General features: G+C 57.5%; 1 protein-coding gene across 5 annotated transcripts in view; it reads right to left on the bottom strand.

The window, feature by feature from the left end:
- The window catches only part of ADGRL1 (adhesion G protein-coupled receptor L1), a 96729-nt gene extending 75247 nt beyond the window's left edge, over nucleotides 1-21482 (bottom strand). For all 5 annotated transcript variants that reach the window (XM_030545537.1, XM_030545539.1, XM_030545538.1 and 2 more), the window contains exon 1: nucleotides 20458-21482. The gene's annotated coding sequence lies outside the window, so the exon portion shown is untranslated. The remainder of the gene's footprint in view (nucleotides 1-20457) is intronic.
- Nucleotides 21483-25655: the final 4173 nt, after the last annotated feature.

The raw sequence follows: 25655 nt of genomic DNA, 5'->3' as shown, positions 1-25655 counted from the left end.
TGGACATAGGGGGTGAATGGGGATGTATAGATGGACAGGGGGGTGAATGGGGCTGGATGGACACAGAGGATGATGGGGGTGGACAGACAGACGACAGAGGAGGTGTACGGGGATGGATAGATAGACGAATAGAGGGCATGACTGGGGCTGGATAGACAGGTGGACAAAGGGGGTGAATGGGATGGGCAGAGAGACAGACAGAGGGGGTATACGGTGATGGATAGATGGACAGACACAGTGGGTGTAGTGGATGGACAGACAGATGGACAGAGGGAGTGATGGGGTTGGACAGAGAAGATGGACATGGGGCGAGGGGAGTGGACAGACAGATGGACAGAGGGGGTAATGGGGGTGGGTAGACGGATAGAGGGAGTGACTGGGGATGGATGACAGATGGACATAGTGGGTGATTGGGATGGATAGAGAGACAGAGATAGAGGCGGTGATGGGGTGGATAGACAGATGGAGGCGGTGATGGTGTAGGCGGATGGATGGAGGGGGTGATGGGGATGGACAGACGGATGGACAGCGGGGGAGATGGGGTGGACAGGCGGAAAGACAGAGGGGATGACTGGGGATGGACAGACAGATGGACAGAGGGAGTGATGGGGACGGATGGCAGACGGACAGAGGGGACAATGGGGACAGACAGGCAGACGGACAGGGGGGCGTTGGGGGTGGACAGATGGATGGACAGTGGGGGTGATGGGGACGGACAGACCAACAGATAGAGGGGGCGATGGGGAAGGACAGACGGACGGACAGCGGGGGCGATGGAGATGGACAGACAGACAGACAGCGGGGGCGATGGGGGTGGCCAGGCAGATGGACAGAGGGGATGATGGGGTTGGACAGATGGATGGACAGAGGGGGTGACTGGGGATGGACAGACAAATGGACAGAGGGGGTGATGGGGGTGGACAGATGGATAGAGGGGGCAATGGGGTTGGACAGATGGATGGACAGAAGGGGTGACTGGGGATGGATAGACAGATGGACAAGAGGGGGTGATGGGGATGGACAGATGAACGGACAGAGGGGGTGACTGGGGATGGACAGATGGACAGAGGGGGCAATGGGGTTGGGCAGATGGACAGACAGAGGGGGTGACTGGGGATGGACAGACAGATCGACAGAGGGGGTGACTGGGGGTGGACAGATGGACAGAGGGGGCAATAGGGTTGGACAGATGGACGGACAGAGGGGGTGACTGGGGATGGACAGACAGACGGACAGAGGGGGCGATGGAGGTGGACAGACAGATGGACAGAGGGGATGATGGGGTTGGACAGATGGATGGACAGAGGGGGTGACTGGGGATGGACAGACAGATGGACAGAGGGGGTGATGGGGGTGGACAGATGGATAGAGGGGGCAATGGGGTTGGACAGATGGACGGACAGAAGGGGTGACTGGGGATGGACGGACAGAAGGGGTGACTGGGGATGGACAGACAGATGGACAGAGGGGGTGATGGGGATGGACAGATGAACGGACAGAGGGGGTGACTGGGGATGGACAGATGGACAGAGGGGGCAATGGGGTTGGACAGATGGACAGACAGAGGGGGCGACTGGGGATGGACAGACAGATGGACAGAGGGGGTGACTGGGGGTGGACAGATGGATGGACAGAGGGGGTGACTGGGGGTGGACAGATGGACAGAGGGGGCAATGGGGTTGGACAGATGGACGGACAGAGGGGGTGACTGGGAATGGACAGACAGACGGACAGAGGGGGCGATGGAGGTGGACAGACAGATGAACGGAGGGAGAAATCTCTAATAACCATGAGCAACCAGAACTTCTTGTCCAGAGCTGCACGTAGAGACAGCAGCACAGCGCCCCCTAGCACTGGGCTATGGAGGTCCCTGATTGTGCAGGGAGACTGCTGCCTACTGAGCCTTCACCCCAGCTCTCTGTAGCACAGCGCCCCCTAGTGCTGCCCTGGGGTCAGCACTGACTGCCAGGGAGAGTGCCCCCTGCTGAGTCTCCACCCCCCCCCCGTTCCCTGCAGCAACCCCGTGAATCAGGAACACCAGAACAGAGGGTACCCGGGCACCCATAACTGCTGCCTTGTGCATCTGCATTGAGTGACACAGTCGCATCAGTTCTACCCACAGGACCCTGTCCCAACCAGGGCGCTGGCTGGCCTTGCGTCGGGCTTGGATCCATGTTATGCAGGGAGAGAAGGCAGCTGTGGTAGGACCCTGCCTCATCTGTTCCAGAAGCTGGAAGATGCGGAGTGAACAAGGCAGGGGCTGGTAGAAATAGCAAGGAAGGTCTTGTGGTTAAGGAGGGGACCAGGATTGCAGAACGCAGCTGAATGACAGGATCCCAGCACCAGCTAGCACTGGGGTGCTGGGACCGCGAGGGGTGACCTCAATCTCTCTGCACCGCCGTTTCCCAGCTGGGCAATGGGGATACTACTCGTCTCGCAGGGTGTTGGGAAAAGAAATTCATTCATATCCCAGAAGCCCTCCGGGATGAGTGCCACAGAAAAGCTAATGAGGACATTAATAACTCTGGGTTCGGACGGTGGCAGTGAATGGGGCCTGGGGCCACACATTGAATGAGGATGACTAAAAGAAAGCTGGCATAACTGCTCATCCAGTGAACACCATCTGTCCTGTGCACTGAATGAGGCAGGGGTCTTGTGAAAAGAATAGCTTTGGATGTCATGAAAGAGCGACTCATAATGCAGACACACCAGAGGGCAGAGTCAAGGTTACCCAGGCAACCTTAATTCTGGCATTCCCCAACATTGTAGCCCTTTGATTTTGCCACCTTAATGTTCTTTTTGGATGAGATGTTGATATTTTTTTCTTTCTAAAAATGCCACCTGACTTCTTGTCTCTCTTCAGCAGGGATCTCGGGACAAAGGAAACTGAGTCGCTGGCATTTTTGGTCAACCTATATTTCAAACAACACCACAATTGAAGCAGCTGATTTTCAATGCTCCCTCTCATCAGGAACAGATCTCACCCCGCTTGGGATCGGATGGAGGCAGAGCAAAGGTGCCTTTCCAGAGATGCAAGCAACCAAGAGAAGACAGTGTCAGCAAAAAGGCAACACATTTCAAACTCATTGTTATTTATATCACAGCAGCATCTTGGGGATGAAGGCACCAGCACAGACCCAGACCAAGATCAGGGCCTCACTGCGCCAGACACTGCACAGACCCCCAGTGAGACAGACAGTCCTTGACAAATAATTTACACACAATGGATGGGAAGCTAAGGCACAGGGTTCCACAAGTTGGAAGCGAGTCAGACGGGAACAGAGCCCAGGTATCCCAAGCCATCGCCTCCACGTGGCCTCTCCTGGAAGCAGCTCCATTTGATCAACCTGTGGAACTCCCTGCTGCAGGGTGTCATGGTGGGTTCAGAACGAAGGCTCACATGGGAAGGGGAATGTGTCACCTGGCAGGGAGGTATGCGGGGGGCGGGGGTCACAGATATAACCTGCTTCTGGTCAGGAGCTGAACACTGGGGTCAGGCAATCGCTTCCCCTGGACTGGTATTCCCCCCTCCACTGTACGAGCTGGTGCTAGTGGTGACGGGATGCCGGGAGAGATGGGCACACTGCGCCATGCCTGTGTTTCCACCACAGGAGCGGGAGCCCAAGCCCACTGAAGTCCTTCCAGCCACCGCTTCGGGCCCAGGGTCCGGTCCCAATTACCTGGCTCTGCCCAGAAAGGTGCTGAAATGGGAGGAGGCTGCCTGGACAGACCCGCTTCAGCAAGATCTTGGCCCCTCCCATCCTGTGGGGAGCCTCTGGCACTGTTCATGCCCCCTGGGGATCCCCCTAGGAACGTAGCCCCCACGGGAAGCCCCTGTTCCATCCAACACCCTCACATGGGCTCTGATCTGGGTCAGACAGGGCCACTGTTTGGGAGCAGGGGCAGGACCTCCCCCACCCCCAGCTAAAATAGGGGCAGCTCCCCTATTTAGGGTCCATTTTCCCAGACTCCTCTGCCATCTCCCCCCCAACCAGGCTCCTTCCCCCGGAGTGACGGCAAAGCTGCTTGGGCCCATCCTGGGGGGGCAGAAGCCCCTTCTGAGACAGACCCTGAGGCAGGGGGAGGGGACCCCTTGGCTTTACCACTCCCAAACCTCGGCACGTGGCCCCCAGCCCAATACCTTCTAGAGCTGGGCTGGGGCCAGCACTGATGGCAAGGGGGAGAGCGCCCCCTACAGATGCTGCAGCCACAGTGGCGGAGCCTGAGACGCGGCTCATGGCTTGTATCTGTTACGCCAGTGGGGCCCAACCTGGCCCCTTTACATTGGCCAGGAATCCAGGCCCCCTTTGCAGCCAGGAGCCTGGGGGCCCCTGGCGTACAGCTCCCAGACGTGCTCCTCCCCAGCTGCGCTGCTCTCCTGGCCCAAACCCCAGCAGCTTGGGAAGGACACTGAGTGACCGTTCCCCCCTCCCCCCGCTCCAGAGCTGCAGGCCTGGCCCCTGAGGGGCTGAGTCATCACGCGGTGCCCCCTGGGGAGCCAGGCCATCACCCCCAGCCGCCTCACCTGGCCACGGGACACCACAGCATGAAACAGGAGCCCGGACGCCCTTGACTTGTGGCTCCCCCAGGGGAGGGATTGGAAGACAAGGAGGGGAGGGGAGTGGAGATCAGGCAGCACTCGGCCCCCCCAGCCTGGTGTTAGGTTCTCTTGCTTCAGCACTTTCCCTCCGAGCGAAGGTCAGGATGGAGAAGGGACCTGTCTCCTGCTCAGGGGCACCCGGGGCTGGGATAGAGGGGCTGCGGGTCGGGAGTGAGGAGCACCCTGTTCCCAGTCTGGGACTCCCCCCAACCCCTCCCCCAGCTGAGCTGCTGCTCCTCACTCCCGGCTCACAGCCCCTTCCCTTATCCCTGTCCTGCTGATGCGCTTTCATGCTGACCAGGCTCCTCCTCGCTGGGCTTTGCTCTGCTAATGCCCAGGGGCAGCTCCAGGCCCCAGCATGCCAAGCGCGTGCTTGGGGTGGCAAGCCGCGGGAGGCACTCTGCCGGCACCACAAGGGCGGCAGACAGACTGCCTTCGGCGGTTTGGCTGCAGAGGGTCCGCTGGTCCCACAGCTTCGGAGGATGCCTGCGGGAGGTCCGCTGAAGCCTAGGGACCAGCGGACCCTCCGCAGGCAAACCGCCGGAAGCAGACTGCCTGCCGTGCTTGGGGCGGCAAAGTCCCTAGAGCCACCCCTGCTAATGCCCCTTGGTCCTGGCCTGTAATGACCCTGGCGCTCGCAGGCCTGGGCCTCGCAGCGGAGAGCAGCCCTGCCAGCCATGCCCCTTCGCTGGGGGGCTGGAGTAGGGCATGTGCTGCCCCACCCCTGCTCTGGGGAGCTGGCTCTGTGAGGTCAGCATCTGTCCTTGGGCCTGGCACAGAGCAGGGAAATAGGGCCGCGGGGGTGTGGGCAAACCACGTTGCAGGCCCTGGCACGCATAGCACGTCGATGGCAGATTGGGGAACGACCCCAGGAGTCCTGGCTCCCAGCCCCCTCCTGCTATAGCCACTAGACCCCACTTCCCTCTCAGAGCAGGAGTAGAACCCAGGAGTCCTGGATCCTCAGCCAATGCTCAGTAACCTAGACTCCAGCTGTCTTAAAACCAAGACGCTGGTTCAGATCCACTGTTGTTATGGACATTATGGTTGTCTCTAGAAACCCCAATGAAGATCAGGGCCCTGTTGTGCTGGGCGCTGCACAGACCCCGACCAAGATCAGGGACCCATTGTGCTGGGAACTGCAGACACAGAGTCAGAGGCAGCCCCTGCTCTGAAGAGCTCACAGTCTGAATACACAAAGGAAGGTCTATATCCCCATTTTACAGATGGGGAAACTGAGGCACAGAGGTGACTTGACTCAGCCAAGGTCATCCTGAGGCAGGGCAGTGAAACCAGATCTGCCTCAGCCCCACACCTTAACCACAGGCACCTCTTTCCTCTTGAACACATGCCATACTCCCTAGACTGCTCCGAGCAAAGGGAGAGTCTCGAGAAATCTTCCCAAGGAGGAGACCCCGTTGGGACCCTCTCGTGACCGAGATTCCTGCTCCCCTCTCCCACTAGCACCAGCTCGTTTGAGCTGGGGGAAGAGCCAATTAGTTTCCTTTCCTGGTTTCCAAATGATTTTTCATCTCTATAATTAATGGGCTAGTCAGCGCTGAACTATGTGGCAGGAAAATTGCTAGTTAGGGGGATGGGGGTAATTTTCTCGATATGATAATGAAGGTTGCTTTCCTTCTTCTTTCCACCCTGCTTTTAAATAATGAATCTGGCATTAAGGGTGGGGGGCGGGTGGCGAGGGCCTGGGAGGTCGGGATCCCTGCTTTCAGCTCACAGGCTGTGGGGGGAAGGAAGAGGGTCTAATTAGCTCTGCCGATGCCAGGCTGCTCCCTGCTTGGGCCGTCAGCAAGCCTGGAACCCCAAAAGCGCTGCCAACGTCACGAGGAAACAGATAGATGCCTCCACCCAGCTGCAGTAGTAGGCTCTTGTCCTGTTGTGCCAAGTGGCCACTAGAGGGGACTGAAGATTGACACTGGGCGAATGCCCATCTCCTTAGTGGCTGCAGTGGGCAGAGAACTCTGAGCTGCCCGTGGACAGATATGCTCCAGGCCAAGGGTGGAAATGGGGAGTTCAAAGGTTGCCCAGATACCCTTAACTCTGCCCTTCCTCTGCACTGTCCTCATCCTGCTGGAAACCTAATGCCTGGAACCCCTGGGAACTACAAACCTCAGAATGCAACAGGGCTGAAACTGATATGGTGAGACACAGAGATTCTCCCTCCATTCACAAAAGGAGACACCAGGGCTCAGTAGCCGGGGATTCAGGACACCTGTGTTCTATTTCCATCTCTGACCTGCTAGGTACCTTGGGAAATTCATTTCCCCTCTCTGTGCCTCAGTTTCACCTTCCACCACGTGTCTATTTAGACTGTCGGCTCTCTGGGGCAGGGTCTGTGCTCGGTCGGGGTCTGTGCAGCACCTGGCTTAAGGGGGCCCCGATCTCCGCTGGGGTTTCTAGATGCTACCATAATACACCTAATGAATGTCCTGGGAAGTCATGAGGAGGGAACGTCTCCACTGCTCCTAGACGCACTGATGAAGTGGGGAACAACCCTGCAGATCTGGCCGGTTCCTTCCTAGCTCCTGATCCAGTGATAGGGCCCGGAACCCGCCCTGCAGGGGAGCGAACCTGCACCCAGGTGCCCGGCCAGGCCCATGGCAGGGCCCTGTGGCTGTGACACAGGAGGGTGTGGGCAGGTGAGCCATGCCTTGAGGCGGAGGCGTGACTGGCTTGCAAACAGCCTGACTCAGAGACCCGCTGTCATCAGCGCAGATGGGATGAGCGCCCCACGCCACCATCTCCAGCCACAGCAAAGGGAACTGAAGGAGGAGCTGGGGCTGAAATGATCACACAAGGGATGTGACAAATTCCCAGAGTGAGGGCCTGGGAGCCCATCCCCCACGGAGCCCCTCATGCCCCACCCCTTCTCTGGGCTGTTATTATTAGTGATTCTTTGTGCTGGGGCATTTCTAGGAGCCCCAGTCATGGGCCAAGACCCCACTGTGCCAGGCGCTGCACAGACCCCGACTGAGATCAAGGCCCCCTTGTGCCGGGCCCTGCACAGACTCTAGCCGAGATCAGGGCCCCCCTTATGCTGGGCCCTGCACAGACCCTGACCGAGCTCAGGGCCTCGTGCTGGGCACTGCACAGACCCCAGCCGAGATCAGAGCCCCGTTGTGCCGGGCGCTGCCCAGACCCCGACCGAGATCAGGGCCATCTTGTGCCGGGCCCTGCACAGACACCAACCGAGATCAGGGCCCCCCTTGTGCCAGGCTCTGCACACTAAGGCCATGTCTACACTAGCACTTATGTCGGCAAAACTTTTGTTGCTGAGGGGTGTGAAAAACACACATACACCCCCGACAGACATACGTTTTGCCGGCATAAGCGGTCATTTGCACAGCACCATGTTGGCGGGAGATGATCTCCCCCTGGCATAGCTACCGCTGCTCCTTGAGCTGGTTTTATGATGTCGCTGGGAGGAGCTCCCTCCCGCTGGCATAACGTGGCCACATCAGCACTGTGACAGCCGGCCGCTGAAAGCTTGGAAGTGAAAGCCCATCCCCATCTCAACAGGCAAAGGAGGGATTAGTTTCCCCATTTATCAGATGGGGAAACCGAGGGACAGAGCAATGACATGAGCCAACCAGGGTGGCACAGATATGGGACCTGCCCCCAAATCATCTGGATCCCAGTCCAGAGACTATTCCCAAGCCCAGTCTTCCATTGCCAGCTTTCCTCATGGGAAACAAAGGAGCCATGGCTCTGAACAATGGTATCATGGCTACAGATACAGAATAGGGACAGCTGCACCCCTTTGCCGGGGGTGGGGAGAGCACAGGGTAAAGGATCCTGGGGTGCCTCAACCATGGGGTCCCCAACCTGAGCTGTGACCTCCCCCTTCCTGGGGCACTTTGTGCCCTCTCTGCCTCCCCCTCCCTGTGCCTCCTCCTGGCTGGTACGCTCAGCACCAGGGGGATGGGCACAGTTCATCCCTGCTCCAACCAATGTACCATGGGTCGGGCTTCCCGTGAACGTCAGCACCCTGAGAGATCAGGCCCAGGGGTCTCCAGCTGGGTGCCCCCTGCTCTGGGACACCCCCAGAATTCTGTGGTGGCTTTAGAAAAGCTCTAGAGCCCAGCACAGAACCTGCAGTCTGCCCCCTAGTGGCTGCTCCACAGAGAGGATAAAAGCCTACAGCTCCTACTGACCGGTGGAGTTTTTCCTTTAGCTCAAGTGAGCTAGTAGGGGCCACGTGTGGGGGCTCTCAGCTGAGGGATTTGGGGTGTGTTAGACACCGGTACCGCTCAGAGAGGAAAGGCTCATGGGCTTTGGAGGAATTTGGTCTCTCACGTCAGCCTCAAATATGGTGGGAAAATTCCCAGGTTTCGCATGGCATCTGGGTGTGGGAAGCTGGGGGGCAGCCATGTGAGGCCAGGGTCTGGGATTCAGTGGCAGAGGTGGCCTGCGGGGAATACACAGAGGGAGCTGGGCTGGCCGACAGGACTCCTGGGTTCCATGCCCGCCTCAGGGGAAGGGTCCAGTGGTTAGATCTGGATGGGCCTGGAGTCAGGAGCTACTGGTTCTATCTCAGTCGTGGATGTGAATGAAGTTGAGTGGGTCATGGTGGTCGGAGGAGCCAGGACTCCTGGGTTCTGTCCCTGGCTCTGGGAGGGGAGTGGTGTTTAGTGGTTGGGGCTGGGGATCAAGACTCCTGGGTTCCCTCCCCAGCTGCACCTTGCTGCATGACCTTGGGCAAGTCACTGCCTCGTCCCGTGCCTCAGTTTCCCTCCCCGTGCGAAAGCACTGAGTCTGAGCTCTCAAGGATTGGCTCAGTCCTATCTGAGAAGCCTCCAATGGGCTGCGAGCTGTTTATTAACCATCGTTATTACACCCAGTTCCAGGCTGGCTTCTGCGGGGACTCCCCTCACTTTTATGGTCCTGCTTCACAGGCTTCCATGCCACTCAATGAGCCATGGAGTCTTAAAGGGCCAGCGTCACATACAGGCCCAGCTGAATGGTGGTTGAGGGCTGGGGGGGACACCAGGATCTGTATGCGCTGCTGGCCTTAGCTTAACCCCTCCAAGCGCCGAGACAACGCAGGCCGTGGCTGCGAGGCTTAGTGGGCAGAGACGCTAGGCCATGAAACCCGGGGTTTATTCCTGGCTTGGCTGCTGCCTGGCTGGGTGACCTTGGGCAAGCCCCTCCCCTCCCTGTGCCTCAGTTTCTCCTCCCACCCTAGGTCTGTTCAGGCTGGCAGCTCTTCGAGGCCGGGACTCACTCATTCAGTGTCTGTGCAGCACCTGGCACCCTACTCTTGGCTGGCACTCCCCAATACACCTAATATGAAGATCTAAGCCCTGAACGCCAACCAGCACTCCCAGCGGGGTTCTACTGCTTCAGCTAAAGGAGGAACTCTGTTCACTGGCTGCAGTAGTAGGCTATGATCCTCTTATGTGAACCTCCTGGGTTCTTCCCTGGCTCGGGGTGGCTGAGAGTCAGGATGCCTGGGTTCTAATGATTAGAGCGGGGGCTAATGATTAGAGCAGGGGAGGGGGTGGGCTGGGAATCAGGACTCCTGGGTTTGTCCCCAGCTGTACCTCCTCATTTGGCATTGGGACAACACACCAGCGGCCAAAAGGAAGCTGGAATGAAGCTCCGCCAATCACAGCTGGCAGGTGAAAAATCCCAAGTGCGGAAGGGGATTTGAACCTTGAGTCTCCTAGTCCCTGAGTGGGTGAGTTGTCCTCAAGGGAGCGGCACTCCCAAAGCTTTGGCCTCACAGCCGTCGCCCCTAGAGGGTGCTGCTGCGCGCAGCCCAGAGCCACTCCTGTGCCCAGGCATGAGCGGCCGAATCCAGCGTGGTGCCCAGGGCAGGGGTTGGGTTTGCTGGGGCGGAAATTCGATTAGGGCGTTTTCCAAACTCTCACGGCCCCTGCAGACTCCGATCAAATTAAACAGGGACCGTGGTCCCCGGCCCAGCACCAGCCAATTATCTCCCTAATCAAGTCTGCGCTGGGTTATCATATCAATTAGCCACCGCCTTGGACGGGAGCTGGGCTGCGAGACAGGCAGGGGTTGCCACGGTTGGAGGCAGTGGGCGGGAGGGGTGTGTGGAAGAACTACAGGGGCAGGGGGGACGGGACGGGGGAACAGAGAGGGGGAGGGGAGGATGATTGAATTAGGAATGGCGAGAGATGATAGAAGATGGCAGAGAGATAAGAATCATCTCAGCCATTTCTCCAGTGCTGCTCATCTCAACCGCTAGATGTACACAGCAGGGAGTGCCCCTGGCCTGCTCCCCGGCGGGCGTAACCCAGCCCTGGCTCCACTGCAGTCAATGGGCCAGATCCCCCGCAGGTGTAAAGTCGTGTCGCTCCACTGGAGTTGGGGTCAGATCCCCAGCTGGGGGCCCGCTCCCAGGGCCTCTACTTCTGGGGTGACTCAGTGTCACAATCTGAACGTCGCCACCAGAATCTAGCCTTCACAGTTGACTCAGGAGACCTGAGGGTCACCAGTGTCAGTGCCTGCCTGAGTCTGCAGAGAGCCTGAAGCAGTTGATGACAGAAAGGTGACAGCTCCAGCCATCGTTGAGACCAGATACCGGGCAAGATGGGCCCGTTGCTCTGCTCCATGGGGCTGTGGAGGGGGAGGCAGGAAAGACAATGGGCATCTTGCCAGGGCCATGTGCTCAGAAAAAGAGGAGGGAGGGTCTTGTGGTGCTAGGCTGGGACTCAGGACATCTGGGTTCAGCTCCTGGGTATGCCATTGACTCACTGAGTGACTTTGGACAAGAGGTTTCACTGCTCTGTGCCTCAGTTTCTCCACCTACAGAAGGGGGATAATCCTCCCTTTGTTTAAACTGGAATCTCTTTGGGTCAGGGAGGGACTGTCTCTCATTGTGTGTCCATGCAGCACCTAGCACAGTGGGCCCCTGACCTCAGGCTCTGTGCAGTGCCCCACACAGCAGGGCCCTCAAAATCAGGCTCAGTGCAGAGCCTGGCAGCACAATGGGGCCCTGATCTCAGCTGGAACCTAAGTGCTGCAGAAATCTAAATAACATCCTGCCACTGTGCCAGTGGCAGGTTTTGTGGGGGTGGCACAGGGTGCTGATGGGTGTAGGAGCTCAGAAAGGCTCTGTTTCATCCCAAGTCAATGGGTCCAGATCCCCAGCTGGGGTCACAGTATCATAGAATATCAGGATTGGAAGGGACCTTAGGAGGTCATCTAGTCCAACCCCCTGCTCAAGCAGGACCAATCCCCCAGGCAGATTTTTGCCCCAGATCCCTAACTGGCCCCCTCAAGGATTGAACTTACAACCTGGGGTTTAGCAGGCCAATGCTCAAACCACTGAGCTATCTCTCCCCCCATTGGAGTCAATGGGGCAGATCCCTTGCTGGGGTAAACTGCTGGATCCTGCTCTCTGAAAGGGATCCCGAGCTCGGATCCACCTTGTCCTGGCCACCAGCGTTATCAGGGGGAGAGTGTGAGACCTGAGGGCAGCAGATTATGGGCACCAGAGGAGAGATGGGGGGACCTCTGTCAGCAAATGTGGGGTGAAGCCCCCCATTTCCCTCTCTCCTTGATGTAATAGGATGACCCACACCTTGCTCCACCCCCACTCCCCGATGTAGACAATGCCCACTCCCAACAGAACAGGGTGGGTGGGTACTAGGGTGACCAGATGTCCAGATTTTATAGGGACAGTCCGGATATTTGGGGTTTTGTCTTATATAGGTACTTATTACCCCCCACTCCCACCCCAATTTTTCACACTTGCTGTCTGGTCACCCTAGCTTGGTACAGCAATTGATGGGGGTATATGGGGATGGATGGGTGAGTGGATGGATACAGAGATGGGGTGAGGTGGGGGATGGGTGGATGGATAGATACAGAAATAGGGTGAGGTGGGGGATGGATAGATACAGAGATGGGTGGGTGGCTAGATAGAGAGATCAAGGGGTCTGGGGGAGGATGGGTGAGTAGATAGATACAGAGATTGCAGGGTGTGGATGGGATGGGATGGACAGATACAGAGACGGGATGGGTGGGTGGCTAGATACAGAGATCAAGAGGTGTGGGGGAGGATGGGTGAGCAGATATATACAGAGATGAGGTGGGTGGCTAGATACAGAGATTGAGGGGTGTGGGGGGATGGGAGGATGGACAGATACAGAGATTGAGGGGTGTGGGAGGGATAGGGGTTGGACAGATACAAAGACGAGTTGAGGTGGGGGATGATTGGGTAGCTAGATGCAGAGATTGAGGGGTGTGGGGGGCATGGGTAGATGGATAGATACAGAGATTGAGGGCGTGGGGGGGATTAGGGGGACGGATAGATACAGAGATCGAGGGGTCTGGGGGATATAGGGGGTGGACAGAGACAGGGTGGAGTGGGAGATGGGTGAGTAGATAGATACAGAGATCGAGGGGTGTGGGGGGGATGAGAGGATGGATAGATACAGAGATCGAGGGGTGTGGGGGGATTAGGGGGATGGATAGATACAGAGATCAAGGGTGTGGAGGGATGGGGGGATAGAGACAGGGTGGGTAGATAGATACAGAGATTGAGGGGTGTGGGGGGGAATGGGAGGATGGATAGATACAGAAATCGAGGGTGTGGGGAGATTAGGGGGATGGATAGATACAGGGATCAAGGGATGTGGGGGGAGTAGGGTGTGAACAGATACAGAGACAGGGTGGGGTGGGTGGGTAGATAGATATAGAGATCAAGGGGTGTGGGGGGGTAGTGGGAGGATGGATAGATACAGAGATCGAGGGTGTTGGGGGGATTAGGGGATGGATAGATACAGAGATTGAGGGGTGTGGGGGGGTGGGGGATAGAGACAGGGTGGGGTGGGGGATGGGTGGGTAGATAGATACAGAGATCGAGGGGTGGGGGATGGGAGGATGGCTAGATACAGAGATCGAGGGGTGTGGGGGGGATTAGGGGAAGGGATAGATACAGAGATGGAGGGGTGGGGGAATGGGAGGATGGATAGATACAGAGATTGAGGGGTGTGGGGGGGATAGGGGAAGGGACAAATAGAGAGATCAAGGGGCATGGGGGGGAATGGGAGGATGGATAGATACAGAGATCGAGGGGTGGGGGGGAATGGGAGGATGGATAGATACAGAGATCGAGGGGTGTGGGGCGGAATGGGAGGATGGATAGACACAGAGATTGAGGGGTGTGGGGGGGATAGGGGAAGGGACAAATAGAGAGATCAAGGGGCATGGGGGGGAATGGGAGGATGGATAGATACAGAGATCGAGGGGTGGGGCGGAATGGGAGGATGGATAGATACAGAGATCGAGGGGTGGGGCGGAATGGGAGGATGGATAGATACAGAGATCGAGGGGTGTGGGGCGGAATGGGAGGATGGATAGACACAGAGATCGAGGGGGGGCCATGGCATTGGCAGAGGTGCTGAGAGCTATTGAACCGAACTGTAAACACACGATGGAAAGCACTTCAGGCCAGGGGGCGCTTCCACCCCAAGCCCCCCTAGCTTCAGCCCCCTCCCCCACCCAGGGGTGACGGAGAGAGTGAGCCGATAACATGTCGATGGGGAGATCAGTGGAGAGGCAGAGCCCTGCAATTCTCTCACATCCCTAATTTCTGTCTCTCTCCCACGGTCTGATGCTATATCCCCCGCCCCCCCGCAGGTGCCCCACCCCGATGTGGTTCCAAACCTGTGATTCCCCGGGCACATTTGCCAGGGCAGGCAGCTCACCCCCAGCCGCCCCAAGATGTGCGTGCATGAGCAGATGAGGTGGCCGTAATGCATTCAGCGCTACCGCAGGAGGCCCACTGGGAAATATCCTCCCCACCCGCCCCCGTCTCTCGCCGTGCGCCGGAGCTGGGCGCCAGGCAGGTAGTGCGGCTCCAGAAACTGGTGGCAGACACGCCCGCTCTGTCGCTGGCTAAATAACAACAATGAAAAGCAGGGAGGAGCGGATCGGCCCCCGGGTTCCGGAATTGGGGCTAAAATCGCCACCTCTGCCAACCACACCCCAAAATCTCCTCCCTCCTGGCCCTGTCTGTCTGCAGAACCACCCCTGGACGGCAGCCACCAGAGGCTGGGGTGGGGGGGTAGAAAAGCATCAAATGTCTCCCCCGGAAATGAAGACTCGAGGTGTTGGGGTGGGGTGGGGTTGGTAACCAGCTGGGATCCCTCCGCTCCCCGTGCTCTGGGGTGCTAACGGCCTGCTCCGACTGTGGCATGACCCCACCCCAGCCCGGCCCAGCGTGTGGGGCATCGGGGCTGGCTTCCCAGTACAGCTGGCTCAGGGCCGGGGCAGAAGGAGGCTGAGACATGGGTGAGGGCTCTCAGCTCCTGGGTTTTTTTTTTTCCTTTCTGCAATGTCTGTTTTGGGCGTTCCCGGGGGTGGGGGCGGATTCACTACAACAGGTCGTGGGCACAGGGTGCAGGCTCTGGCCGGAGGACAGCCCCTGGCCTGGGCAGATGCAGCACGAAAAGCAGACGCTCTGGCCATGTAAACCCGGATGTGGTGGCTGATTGACACCAGCTGGGGGCCTGGCCCGCTTGTCTGCTACACCAAAGCCTGCCCCATGGGAGCCCCTCTCCCCACGCATCAGGCCGTATAGCTGGACATGGGTTGTGACGAAAACACCTAGGGCCACGTCCAGACTACGGTATTAAAATCGATTTTAGATACGCAACTTCAGCTACGTGAATAACGTAGCTGAAGTCGAATTTCTAAAATTGAGGTACTCACGAGTCTGGACGGCGCGGCATCGATGTCTGCGGCTCTCCGTGTCGATTCCGGAACTCCGTTCGGGTTGATGGAGTTCCAGAATCGATGTAAGCGCACTCGGGGATCGATATATCGCGTCCAGACTCGACGCGATATATCGATCTCCGAGCAATCGATTTTAACCCGCCGGTGCCGCGGGTTAGTCTGGACGTGGGCCTAGTGCGTTTTATAAGGGGATGAAATTCTCAAGACCTCAGCAAACCCAAGTCCTAGATTTCCAGGCTCCAGCCAGTCTGACCTCTTGACCTCTTCCAGGCCACAGAATCCCCCTAGGAGCTCCTGCGTGGAGCCCAGGAACTTGGAGGGGGGCGGCCTGTGGAACTCACTGCCACCAGAACACCGCATTCCAAGAAGAATGGGACAATTATACAGAACAGGAGACTCTCCAGTGGTATAATAACGAGGATTAAAATAGAACCAAGCTACTGGGCAGGGATCTATAGCCTTGAGCCAACTGCTACCTACTATCCGGGGAAATATTCCCTGGGGGCAGGCGGTCCTAGAATTGCCACCATCACAGACGGGATACCAGGCTAGGTGGGCCCTTGATCTAAAACAGGATGGCGATTCCTGCATGTGAACTGGCACCAGACAACCAAGCTTCCTTTCCCTTGTTCAATTAACCCATTGGGCGCTGGAGGGCTCCCACCGGAAATTCAGCCCATAAATTCCTCTGCAGGGAGGGAGGTGGCAATGTTTGCCCAACTCCGAGTGCCACCTTATGTGGCTCAGTGGGCTGCTCTGCAAGCATCTGGCATTGAACCCAGCCCTATCGAGATGCCTAAGCTAAATGGGGGAGTTGCCCTTCACTGCAGCAGTAGTAGGGCTTTTATCCTCTGCTTCATTTACACTTTGCTACTATAGCTGGAATTCTTATTATTACAGCAGCTCCTAGACAGACCAAGATCAGGGCCTCCGTTGTGCCGGGTGCTGCACAGATGCAGAGTGAAAGACAGGCCCTGCCCCAAAGAGCTCACAGTCCATGAGAGGAAACTGAGGCATGGAGGATGGACATGATTGGTAGGAGGCGGCAGCAGAGCACACGCACTGCCTACTTCAACCCACAGGAGGGGGGGGGGGTTTCACCTCCCTCCCCAGCCAGAGGACAGTTCCCTCCCCAGCCAGAGGACAGTTCCCAAGAGGAGGAGCTAATCTTAGCTCCACCCATGAAAGTAAGACCCTGTCACTTAAGGACCTGACAGGATGTAGTGTAACCCTCCATGGCTGAGTCCAGACTGAGATTTAGGGGAGCCCCCTAGTGGTGACACCAGACAGCACAGGCTGGGCAGCGAGAGGGGACCACAGAGTCTGTCTGTGTCCAGCAGCCTCATGAGTGACTAACCCAGCCGTGCCCTGGCTATGCCACTAGTGGGAGCAGGAGGCTTTGGTACCTCGGGCTGTGCACTGGGCCCCCGCTACGAGAGGCCACAGCTCGTGGTACCAAGGGAAAGTGACTGCCTTCCCAGAGCTGGGGACAGAACCCAGGAGTCTTGGTTCCCAGCACCCCCCCTCACTCTAACTGCTAGACACTACTGCCTTCCTAGACCTGGGGACAGAACCCAGGAGTCCCGGCTCCCAGCCCCCCCTCGCTCTAACCGCTAGACCCCACTGCTTTGGCACCTCCACTCCTCTGCCAGTTTGGGGCTGCCCACCCATTGCACCCATCCTCCCCCCCCCCCCGGCTACCGATTGCAGGAGTCCTGGCTCCCAGCCTCCTCCGCAGAGTGGGGAGCAGAGAACCCAGGAGTCCTGGCTGTCTGGAGCTGGGACTCCAGAACCAGTAGGGGCAGTGCTTGGGGACCAGTTTATCTGGATACCTCCCTACTCAAAGTTCTGGGATAAAATAGGCCTCTACTCCCTCCCTGGTTCTATGGAACCCGACTCAGTTCTGATCCAGATCCCGGGTCCTATGAACTCTCCCCAACCCCCAAACCAGTGGGACTGATCCAGATGTGGTGGAGGTGGGCTTGGCAAGGTCAGAGCCTCCCTACCCCTCCCCCAAACAGCTCTGCCAGGCCAGATGGGACTTTCCCACAGGAGTGGGGGTGGTACTCTGTGAGTTATATCTCCTGGGGGGATGCTCTAGTTACCCCTTCCCCCAAGATTCCCAGTCAGCAAGGAGGTCCTTGTGACCCACTCTGTGGGCATGAGGGGCAACCCAGCCCACAGGGACCCCCCTCCCTGCCCCACATGCCAAAAGTTTTAGTAGGAGGGGATGGGGGTGGAAGACCCCAGGCAAGGAGTCAGGACTTGTGGGTTCACATTGTGGCTCTGCTACTGACTCCCTGCATGACCTTGGGCCAGTCCCTGCAGCTAACTCCATGCCTCAGTTTCCCCATCTATAAAATGGGAAGAAGTATCTATCCTCTCCCGGTCTGTTCCGACTGGGAGCTCTTCAGGGCAGGGACTGGCGCTATGGGGTGAGCCAGCGCCAACCTCAGCTGGCACCTTGAGACTAGCAATAAGCTCTGAAGCAAGGAGCAAATTATTGGGTTGCCTTAATATTCACTTCTCAGCTTGTGGGGGGGCTGCTTTGTGCTTTTTTTGAGGGGGAGTAAAGCTGGAGTTTGGCTCAAAAGCCCCTCCCCCACACAATTTTCCTGTGGGGCAGAAAGCAAATTGCCCAGAGCTGGACAGCTTGGGGGGGCATGACATGAGTGGGGGCTGATCAGTGGCCAGGCCCGTGGGACAAGAGTCAGCACCTCTCCCCCAAAGGAACCTCCCCTCAGGAGCAACCTCGGCTGCAGGGTCCCAGCCCTGCTGCCTGGTTAATATTCCAGAGGCATTTGCCCACCCCCGGCCACTACCCTGGGGCTGGAGAAGCCAGGGGCTATTTTTAAGGCTTTTGTTGGGGTGGGGGGGGGGAGATGGGAAAGCCAGAGAAACCAGTGCATAGCAATGGGAGGTTCCCCCCACAACAGTGTGCCCATCTTGGGGCATTGGTCCCTCCACCGAGGGGTGCAGTGGGGGAGCCCCCCATGCACACATTGGCGTGGGGGGGTTGCACTGCCTCCCCAGCAGATGGGGGAGGGACAACTCCCACAACCAGCTCCCTCCTGCAACATCCCACACCCTCCTCCTCGTTGGTGTGTGTGTGTGGGGAGACCTCCAGGGACCCCCACGATGACCCCCCCATACTCAATTTCCTCCCCCCGAAGCAATTATTCCCAACCCATCCGCCACCAAATCGCCATTTTATTATGAAAACCCAGGGCGAATTTGATTTGGGGTCGGAAGGGGGGGGCGTTTGCAATTGGGGGAGGGGGATTGAGATTCTAGATGGGGGCGAAATCCAGGAAATGACATTAACCTGGGGCGGGGATGGGGGGCTGGCACAGGAGTGAAATTGACAAGGCGAGCGAGGGAATCGGGAGGCTGAGCATAGTAACAGGTTTTTCTGTCCACTCATCCATCTCCCTCCATCCATCTCCCCCTCCCTCCTAGCTCTGGGGCTCAGCCCCCCCCCCCGAGAGCGTCCCCACGCTCCCCGCTTTATTTCTTTCCCTCCTGCCCCCCCCAGTCGAGGGGGGAAGGTCAGCAGAGGCAGCCCAGCGGGGTGCACTGGACCCATGGACTTAGCCCGAGATCCGGGGATCCTCTCCCCGCAAACCCAAAGGGCTTTAAAGAAGCCACCCAGGGCTCGTTCCCCCTATTTTTGGACTTGATCCTTTAAAAAAATCCACCACACACAGCCACGGCCACGGCCGCAAAAGTCGCTCCCCCCGCACCGCACCCACGTCGGACGCGCCAAGGGCTAAGGCTGTGGGAGGGGGACGTACACCGGGGTCTAGGGCTTTTGTGACGGGGTGGGGGGCAAAGGAGGTGATATAATTGCGGGTGCAGTGGGGGAGGAGGGGCTCCGATCTCTCTCTATTAACCGCCTCCTCGCTTTGTTTACTTCTCTCTGGGCCGGATCCGGCTGGACTCCGACGTCAATCCGGATTGAGACATGCCAAGGGGGCCGAATCCTTCCCAGGGCTGACACGACTCTTCCCCGCATCGTGGAGTCCCTTCCCCATTTTTTGGGCGTGGGGGAAAGGGAAGAGAGCAGAACCACCGCCCCCGCCCTGGGTAAGGGAAGCAGGATAGGGCCCCTCCCGCTCCAAAAGGTGAGGCCGCCCTGGTTTCAGCCACACAGGCCGGTCCGTGGGGAGGAATAAAGGGGCGCCCCCACCCCATTTTAAGGGGGGGGGCAATCAACGCCCCCCCAGTCGGGATTGGCCCCAGAGCTGGGTGCTGGGCACACCTCTCCCCCACCCCATGGCTGGCAACAGCCCCCACCCCTCCCTTATTAGCCATTCCGCCCGCATCCTACCATCTTGGAAGGATACATTTGAAAAAATGTGTCCCCTCTCCCCCGATAAAGCCCGTTACATAAAGACACGTATGGAAGGGGGGTCTGCCCCAATCTCTTGTCAGAGCTGTTCTGTATCTACATCTATCCCTGCCCCCCTCCCCCACCTCCCCGCAGCGAGAGGGGATCGAGAGCCATCCAGAGCTGGAAGAATTATCCCTGCCCTCCCCCTCCAGAGATTACGGTACTCAGGGGTAATTGCCCCTCCCCCCCACCAGAAAATACTGCAGTAGGAGTAGATCGCGGGGTGCCGGGCAGGTGGCTTTGTCTGCTGCACCCACCGATCAGACGCAGGGGTGCCCCCTCCCCTCCTACCAATTCTCCCGAGGAAGGGGGGGGTGGATGCATCCCTTCCTGCGAGCATCGCTGCTAGGAAGTGTGTGCGCTCCCCCCTTCCCTCTCCCGGGGACTGGCGCAAAACGATCCCTGTCTGGGAAAACAGGAGGAGGAAAAAAACACCAAACAGATGACAGCCCCCCCGCCCAGATTCCAGGTCTGAGCGCTGGGGGGTCCATATTTCCAGAGATCTGAATGCTCTGCCGTTCCCGTCTCCCCAACCCTCCCTCTCTCCCTTCCCCCCCCCCCCCGCTCACCTCCCCCCCAGCCTCCTCCCCATCTCCCTGCAGTTTAGCACAGAATCCAAAGCGAGAGAGGGGCAATGGATCGGTTATTTACCTGGAAGGGGGGGGGCTGTCAGATCTCACCAACCCCCACACCCCCAGACACACACACCAGTGGAGAAACAATTAAGCCAGTGACTTACCTTTAGCGATCCAGCCTCGGGTCTCCTTCCAGCGGGCTGCTCCATTCAGCTGGTCCTATTCCACTCCGGCTCGAGCCATTTCGCTTTCCTTCGCCCCCCGTCCCCCGCCCTCCCCTCATAAGGTGTTACGAAATCGGAGCGAGCGATGGAGACCGGTGGGCAGCGTCTGCCGAGCTCGGGCTAGATTCGGGGGTCGGCTCCAACCTGGCGCGGATCGCTCCGGATCCTCTGCCCTGCAGTGTGCAGGGGCGGGGGAGGGGGAGAGTCCTCGGGTGGCTTGTTTTCCTCCCCGCTGAACGCTTCTCCAAACGGATTCCCTCCCCCCACAAAAATACAACAGAGGAAGGGGGAGAAAAATAGTCCAAGCCGGCTCCCCCCTCCGAATAACCCCGATCCCCCCAACCCCCAACCCCCGGCTCTCAGGAGGTCTCCGCCGGGCGCCCAGTCCGCTCCAGCGCGGCGAGGGGGTGTCTCTGGCTAGATCCACGCGTGACAGGCAGTCCGGGCATGCTGGAGAGCCAGCGTGCAAGCGAAATCAGCCCTGCCCGCGCACACGCGGGGCTGCTGCGGCGTGGAGGGGGGGGGGATCCCGCAATTCCACGGAGCAGGGGGGAGGATCGGGGGCGCTTCTCGGCAATCTTGCCCCGGGGGTCGCCGTCTCCGGGACCTCGAAGACGCTGGGCACCTCCACCGTCCTCCTAGCGCCGGGACGGGGGCGCAGCGCAGCTCCTCACTCTTCCGCCCCCTCGGTAGCCTCGCGATCGGTGCCTCTCCGCCGCCGGCCCCCCCGGGTGGGGCTGGGAGCAGGGTCCCGGGCGGCAGGGATGGGAGGCTGGCCGGAAGGTCACGCCTGCTCCGCCCCAGGCAGCAGCGGCCAGCCGGGTCCGGACATACGATGGGGTGCGAGCGGCTCTCTGCCTCCCCCTCCGTCCTTCGGCCAGGCGGCTGCGGAGCGCCCCGCGGCACAGCACGGTCCGGGCACCGGGCAGCAATGAAGAGCCAAGGCTTCATTCAGCGCCAGGGCTCAGCGAGACGGGAGGGAGGAAAAGCCGGAGTGGAGTCCGGGAAAGGGGGGGAGGGGCACACCTGGGGGGAGGGAAAAACTGGGGTGGATTGAGAGGGAGAGGAGGGGAGGAGCACACCCGGGGAGGTGAGTAGCTAGGGTGGATGGAGGGGAGGGGCACACCCAGGGAGGGGAATAGCTGGGGTGGATTGAGTGGGATGAAGGGAAAGGGCACGCCTGGGGGAGAGGGAATAGCTGAGGTGGATTGAGGGGGGAGGGGAATAGCTGGGGGGGATGGAGGAGGGGATGGAGGGGAGGGGCACACCCAGGGAGGGGAATAGCTGGGGTGGATTGAGGGAGGGAGGAGGGGAGGGGCACACCCAGGGAGGGGAGTAGCTGGGGTGGATTGAGGAGGGGATGGAGAGGAGGGGCACACCCGGGGAGGGGAGTAGCTGGGGTGGATTGGGGAGGGGATGGAGGGGAGGGGCACATCCGGGGAGGGGAATAGCTGGGGTGGATTGAGTGGGATGAAGGGAAAGGGCACAACTGGGGGAGAGGGAATAGCTGAGGTGGATGGAGAAAGGGATGGAGGAGGCACACTCGGGGAGGGGAATAGCTGGGGTGGATTGAGGGGGATGAAGGGAAGGGGCACACTCGGGGGAGAGGGAATAGCTGGGGTGGATGGAGGAGGGGATGGAGGGGGCACACCTGGGAAGGGGAATAGCTGGGGTGGATTTGGAGGGAAGGGACACACTTGGGGGAGAAGGAATAGCTGGGGTGGATTTGGGGGAGTGAAGGGAAGGGACACACTTGGGGGAGAGGGAATAGCTGGGGTGGATTGAGAGAGGGAGGAGGGGAGGGGCACACCCGGGGAGAGGAATAGCTGGGGTGGATTTGGAGGGAAGGGGCACACTTGGGGGAGAGGGAATAGCTGGGGTGGATGGAGGAGGGGATGGAGGGAGCACACCCGGGGAGGGGACTAGCTGGAGTGGGTGGAGGAGGGGATGGAGGGGAGGGGCACACCTGGGGGGAAGGGGAAGGAGGAAAAACTCGGACTGGGTTCCTATCTCATGAAGGAGGGAGGAGCAATACACCTGGTGGGGATGGGGGAGGGACACAAAACACAGAACCAGGGATATGGGAAATGCACCTGTAGCAGGTTAAGGGCAAAATCTGCACTGGATTCCTGAGCATGGGAATGGACAGAGAATAAAGTGACTCCTTCTGGCAGGGCCTAGCCTGGATTCCCAGCCCTGGAGACCTACTGCACAGACTCCTGAGGGAGGCAGGGAGGAGACAAAACCTGGACTGGATTCTACCTGCTGGAGTGTAGGCTTCAGATACCCCTGCGTAGCAGCCAGGAGGAGATAAAACCAGATCTGGATTATACAACATGGGAATTGATGGAAAAACTACACCTGCTCAGTGCTGAAAAGGAGTCAAAATCCAGACTGGATACCTCCATTGAGGAATAGACCCTGCACAGTCACAGGACTGGCAGCTGGGAGAAGGCAAACCCAGGCCTGGATCCCAGGAGATTGGGCTCCAGATAAAGGGATTAAGGATAATCCAGTCCTGGGTGACCCCATAGACATATGGCAGGGCAGATGTTCCAGAAGAGAGGCTAAACTGCACATGTATGTGGCTGCCTGGAGGGAAAACCTGGCCCAGATTCCAGGAGATGGGATTCAAGGAGCTGTAGGTGGGGTGACTATAACAGCTGGGGTTAACCACAAACTCCTGCTAAAGGCAAAGAAATTTCCTCGGTTACCTTTTTCTTCTGTTTTATACACTTTGTGCCCATCAATGTGTAATAAAGATACAGAAGGCCGAGCAGTGCTGGGTGAGCATCATAAGGTGTCATTTTATTACTAGATAAAATCAATTGAGAAGGAATCCATTAAGATATAAGAAACTACATCAGAAATTAAAGCTACCTAAATGCATCCTCAACAGTACCAGACCCAGTCAGTGGGAGGGAAGTTTAGTTTCCCAGGCAACCGGATCCTCAAAAGGATTGCAAATAGTTTGCAATAGAAGAGTGATCAATGAGATATCTTAGATATAAAGCCACAGGCCCCACTGGAACGCTGAGCTGCACCACGGCCACAAACAGGCTGAGGAGAGGTGGATGAGATGGAGGAAAGTGAAGGGAGCAGAGGAAAGTGTGACCGGCCTCAAGCACTCGGATGCTCCGGCTTCATCCGCTGGCCCTGCGCCTTGTGCTTGCTCGCTTCGGGGCACAGGCTGTCACGCGAGAATTGGACCTTTTAGCCACTCGCGATGCTGCAGCTGGACATTCTAAGTGACCTGGACAGTTGCCATATATATATAACATATATATATTCCCACACCTTGGTTAAAGCTTAGTTTGAACAAATCCAGTTGAAGATGTAGCTACTTTTCATCAGAGGTGTGTATGTAGAGAGAGATATTTCAGAAAGGTGCTTGTTTGGTATTAAAGAAGCCGATACAGTCAAGTAGTATGTCGAAAAGCCAAGGTGAAGTGTAAATATTTAAAGGTGAGCCCATCAAAATGTTATCCAGCCTGATCTGTATGACTGGCAGCTGCACAGAGAGAATTTCATATAGGAAGTGAACTTACTAACTTCAACACTGAGGTGTAGGGGATCTTGGTGTACGGGTACAGAGGGAATCCTGGCATGCGGGTACAGAGGGAATCCTCACATACTGGTACAGAGGCGTGAAAAGCTGTTTTGTGTTTCACTCATTGTTATTTCCTGTTGTTGATGAAACAAATGAGTCGAATGACTTTATGTGGCTGCATGAGGAGCTGCTAAACCAAGACAGAACCATCCAGGAGTGGGAGGAGACCCGCTGACCTCAAACGGGAACACATCTGCAGACAGTCAGGAGTGCTGAGGAAAAAGCACAGAGTTGTGCAGAGCTGGCCAAAGGAGCCCATTGCACAGGGGCCCACAGGAAGTAACTTGTGGGAATCAAGGCCACGTCCAGACTACCCACCGTATCGGTGGGTTAAAATCGATTGCTTGGGGATTGATATATCGCGTCTAATCTAGACGCGATATATCGATCCCCGAGTGCGCTTATATCGATTCCGGAACTCCATCAACCCCAATGGAGTTCCGGAATCGACAGCGAGAGCCGCGAACATCGATCCCGCGCGGTGTGGACGGGTGAGTAATTCGATCTTAGCTATTCGACTTCAGCTACGTTATTCACGTAGCTGAAGTTGCGTATCTAAGATCGATTTCCCCCCTGTAGTGTGGACCAGCCCTCAGTTACTGGCTGGAGTTTAGTCAGCAGACGTGCAACGGGTGGTCAAACACTTTTACACCAACCGAGAATCTTTTCATGGCAATAATGGAGTCTTTCCAACACAATGTTGCGAGAAGCCACAAAGGAGGTAGCTCATTTTCTTTCTGAGGAGGGACACAACTCATACCTTGGGTGGACATTTCAGATCTTCACCAGGGCCACGTTCTGCTTGGCTTACAGTAGCTTGGCCAAGAAGAGGAACCAGGCGCTCTTCCAGAAATGGATACCTCATGCCCTGTTTCGTTCAACAGGTTGCTTTCTGAAACCAAAACACATGGACCAGAGACAGTATTTGGTCCTGCCATGGGGGCTGGGGACTGGACTCGATGACCTCTCGAGGTCCCTTCCAGTCCTAGAGTCTATGAGTCTATGAGACCCTGTGACCAGGACCATCGTGGCTTGGCCAGAGACACTGCCCCCTGCTGGGTAGCAACTAAGGTCTTGTCACTGAAAAGCATCCAATTAACTCTGTCTTTCAAAGTCCAATCTAGGAAGACCCCTGTGGAATCTGAGAAGAGCATAGAGAGTCCAGATGTACACCTTGAGTGAATCACTCAAAGGGACATTCTGTGTCAAGCAGAGCTGGGCAAATAATGGCTTTTCGTTTAGCCGTCAATTCCAGCTGAAACAAAATCCTTTTGGGTCAAACGGAAACGGAATTGTTTTGAAATTTTCCACAAATGGAAAAGTAGCAAAAATTCATTTCAGGGCTGAACGAAATGGTTCATTGCCACAAAACTGGAAGGTTTTGTTTCTATTCTGACCGTTTGTAAATGTTTCGGATTGAGTTTTTTTAAGGCACGTAAAGGACATTTTGACATAAAAAGTCAGTTTAAGTCAAAGAATTGAAAGATTTTATTTAGACCATGTCAACACAAAACATTCTGAGTTTGTC

Source organism: Gopherus evgoodei, unplaced genomic scaffold (assembly GCF_007399415.2).
Source record: "Gopherus evgoodei ecotype Sinaloan lineage unplaced genomic scaffold, rGopEvg1_v1.p scaffold_37_arrow_ctg1, whole genome shotgun sequence".
In the NCBI taxonomy this organism is placed as follows: domain Eukaryota; kingdom Metazoa; phylum Chordata; order Testudines; family Testudinidae; genus Gopherus; species Gopherus evgoodei.
Note: the sequence above shows the minus strand (reverse complement) of the source record. Positions and strands in the feature narration are given on the sequence as shown.